Source organism: Bison bison, unplaced genomic scaffold (genome assembly GCF_000754665.1).
Source record: "Bison bison bison isolate TAMUID 2011002044 unplaced genomic scaffold, Bison_UMD1.0 scf7180017864105, whole genome shotgun sequence".
In the NCBI taxonomy this organism is placed as follows: domain Eukaryota; kingdom Metazoa; phylum Chordata; class Mammalia; order Artiodactyla; family Bovidae; genus Bison; species Bison bison.
In genome coordinates, this window is record NW_011494677.1 from 10,495,444 (window position 1) to 10,499,227 (window position 3,784).

Genomic DNA, 3,784 nt, shown 5'->3' on the forward strand with positions numbered 1-3,784 from the left:
GGGGTCGCAAAGAGTCGGACACGACTGAGCGACTGATCTGATCTGATCTGATCTGAAGGACACTAAATTGATGCATGGAATGTAAATTCTTTGAAATAAATAATGCCAGTCCTAAAAAAAAATAAATAAAAAAGCCTTGCATTTAAAAAAGAGAGAAGGAAATGAAATTTAGAAAAGTAAGCACCTTGGCATTATAACTTGCCTCAGTACCCAGTTGGGAGGATCCCAACAACCTAAATACTATCTTGATTTCAGACTTTCTTGGTTAGATCTTCAGAAGATAAACCTATGACCTATGCTTTACTCATGTGAAAATGTTATTTATTTAAAATTTTCCATGAAAGTAATACGTTTATCCCAGAAATTTTCAACAATAAACATAACATAAAGAAGAAAATTAAACTTATTAATGCTAAAATTAAATCCATACTACTAACTTTTTAGTGTTTTTTTTCCATTTTTTCCCTAAGTTCATGTATGTTTATATAAACATATGTTTATATATTTCTCTTTAAAAAATGTTTTATACATAATCAGTAGCATGAAAAGGCAGCCACAGAATGGGATAAAATATTTGCACCTGATAAGGGGCTAATATCCAGAATATATAAAAGAACTCCTACAACTCAACAATAATAAAAACAAAATAAAAATGGGCAAAGACTTGAATAGACATTTCTCCAAAGAAGACAAACAAATGGTCAGTAAACATTTGAAAAGATGACGGCAGAGAGTAAGATGGGGAGATGGACTGCCTCCCCACAAATACATTAAAAACTCCTTAAAATATGAAGCCACTCCTACAGAGCAACTTCTAAACCAGAGCAGAAGATCCCAGGCCTCCAAAAAGGCAAGCTAATCTCTCTGGAACAAGAAATCAAACCAATACTGTAAAGCAATTACTTTTCAATTAAAAAAAATAAAATTTTAAAAACTACAATGACATACCATCTCACACCCACTACGGTGGCTACTGTTATCTAAAAAAAAACCGAAATAACAGGTGTTTCCAAGGACGAGACATTAGAACCCTTGTGCATTAATGATGCGAATATAAAATGGCACAGCCTCTATGGAAAAAGTATGGCAGTTCCTCAAAAAACTAAAAACAGAATTATAACCCAGAGTCTCGAAGAGATCTTCGCACACCTACGTTCATTAGTCATAACAGCCAAATCACAAGATCAACACAAGTACCCACCACCAGACAAATGGATGAACAAAGCATGATACATAGATATAATGGAATATTATTTAGCCCTGAGTAGGAATGAAATTCTGACACATGCTATAACGTGGGTGAACCTCGAGGACATAAAGCTTAGTGAAATGAGCAGTCACAAAATACAAATACTGAATGATTCCATTTATACGAGGTACCTGGAGTCATCAAAATTCATAAAGACAGAAAGTAGAATGCTTGTTGCCAGGGACTGAGGGCAGAAAGAAAAGTGGGGAGGGAGCAATGCTGCTGAACAGTAGGGAGTTTTAGTTTTGCAAGATAAAAAAAAATGTTCTGGAGATTGGCTGCAGAACAATGTGAATGCACTTACCCCTACCTAACCGTGCCCTTTTTAAGATGATAGATTTTGTTACAAGTATTTTACCACAATTGAAAATTAAAAACATTTTATAATTTTACTTCATTTAAAAATATCTGCTGAACATCTTTTCATATCAGTTGAACATTTTTGGTATTATCTTAGCAGTTCTGGAAAAGCCTATTTTATTGTTCCATACCTTATTTAACCAAATTACTGGTTTTTTTCAAATTCACATTTTCTACAAAACTCAAACATCATAAACAAACTGCAATGGACAGTGTTCAGCTACTTTTTGGACTCGCATGAATTATTTCCCCAGAATAAATTCCTAGAATGGAACTGCTGGGTCAGAAGAGAGTGGGACTGTGTCAAGGGTGAGACTGGGGTGGGAAATGCAATATGAAAACCAATCAACAGAGACCTGAAGTGGGGTGTGGCATAAATTAAGTGTTACATAAATGTTTCTGATTAGAAAAAGGGACTGTAACTTGCTCATTCATTTATTCCTTATCTAAAATGTACAGAGACTCCGCCATGCACCACTGTTCTAGACACTGTGATACCATGTTGCCCCATGAGATGCTCTCTTATCCCTCAAGGAATTTAAAGACTAGGGAAGACAGAAACAAAGAAATCACCAGCTTCAGTGTGGCATGGTAGATGAGGAAAGGGAGAGGTGCCCCAGAGCTAACAGAAGCCGGGGAGGAGGCTCAGCAGTCGGGGCGGCTTCTCCATGGGACTAACTGTGCATCAGTGGGCTGAAATTTGAGGGACAAGTCCGAGTCACTCAGACTTAGAGAGTGGATAACCCCATGGTATACTGCACCTCCAAGATGGCACCCAGTGATCCCGACCTCCTGGATCAGGGCCGTTCTGAGTGCCCAATAGAGAAGACAAGTGTGTGAACTCTGAGACTAGGTTATAAAAAGCATTGCAGTGTCCTTCGTGCTCTGCTGGACTGTCTGCTCTAGAGGGGGTCAATGTTTGGGCCATTCGAGAAGCCCTGTGAAGAAGCCCAAGTGAAGAGGCGCCCAGGCCTCTGACCAAGAGCCAGTGCAACTCACCAGTCAGGTGAACGAGCCATCTTAGCAGCGGATCCCCCAGCCCAGTGGTGGCTGCAACCCTGGCCAACGTCTTGTTGGCAGCCTCGTGAGGGAACCTAAGGCGGAACGGAAAGTCATGTAAGTGATCACTGGTTCCATGAGCCACGGAAAAGTTTTGGTGGATTTGCTTCTCAGCAATAGTTAGTTTAACATACTACATCTAAAATTTCTAACAATGGGAGATATTTGGGGTGACCCCAGAGAAGGTTACATGTGGGGGACCAGCAGGAGATGGAGAGGAAAGCAGCGGCCAGATGATCCTCGGCCGTGGTACACTCTGCCGCCCCTCCCTCCCTCGGCCGATGGACCCCGTCTTGTTCACGTGTTGGGTGGCATCTGGAGGAGGTCACACTGGGAGGACGTGCGTGTAAAGGACAGTGAGTCAAGGGGAAACCCTCAAGGGTGAGCAGAGGCAGAATGCTCTGCTCAGCCACCCACGAAAGAGGGGCCACTGAAATAGGAAAGAGGAGGAGAAAGAGGAACTCCAAAAGTCAGAGTTTCAAAAAAGAGGGAGCGCTTAATGCTGTCAAAGGTAACAAATCTAATTAAGGGGACTTCCCTGGTGGTCCAGTGGTTAAGACACCACTCTTGTATTGCAGGGGGCACGGGTTTGATCCCTGGTTGGGGAACTAAGATCCCTGCACTAAGATCCTACATACCACTGCATGAGGCGAGGGCAAAAAAAAAAAATTAAAGGGGAAAAAAAAAGGAAATCTACCAAGGCCTGGAAATGGGCACCGGAAGGGTCACCCTTTGCGTTCTTGGTTAGGACCGTCAAAATGCTGGGTCTGACCCGAACACCAACAGTCCTTCAGTGGCTCATGTAACACCTGTCACTCCTCTGTTCCTCTGTCCCCTCCCACCTTCTCTTTTGGGCTTCCCTGGTGGCTCAGAGGGTAAAGCCTCTGCCTGCAGTGCGGGAGACCCAGCTTCAATCCCTGGGTTGGGAAGATCCCCTGGAGAAGGAAACGGCAACCCACTCCAGTACTCTTGCCTGGAAAATCCCATGGACGAAGCCTGGTAGGCTACAGTCCACCAGGGTCCCAAAGAGTCCAATAGGACTGAGCGACTTCAACCTCACCTTCTCTTTTCTTCTCTTCCCGTTGGCCACCTGGCCTCTTCCTTGCTCCCACCTCA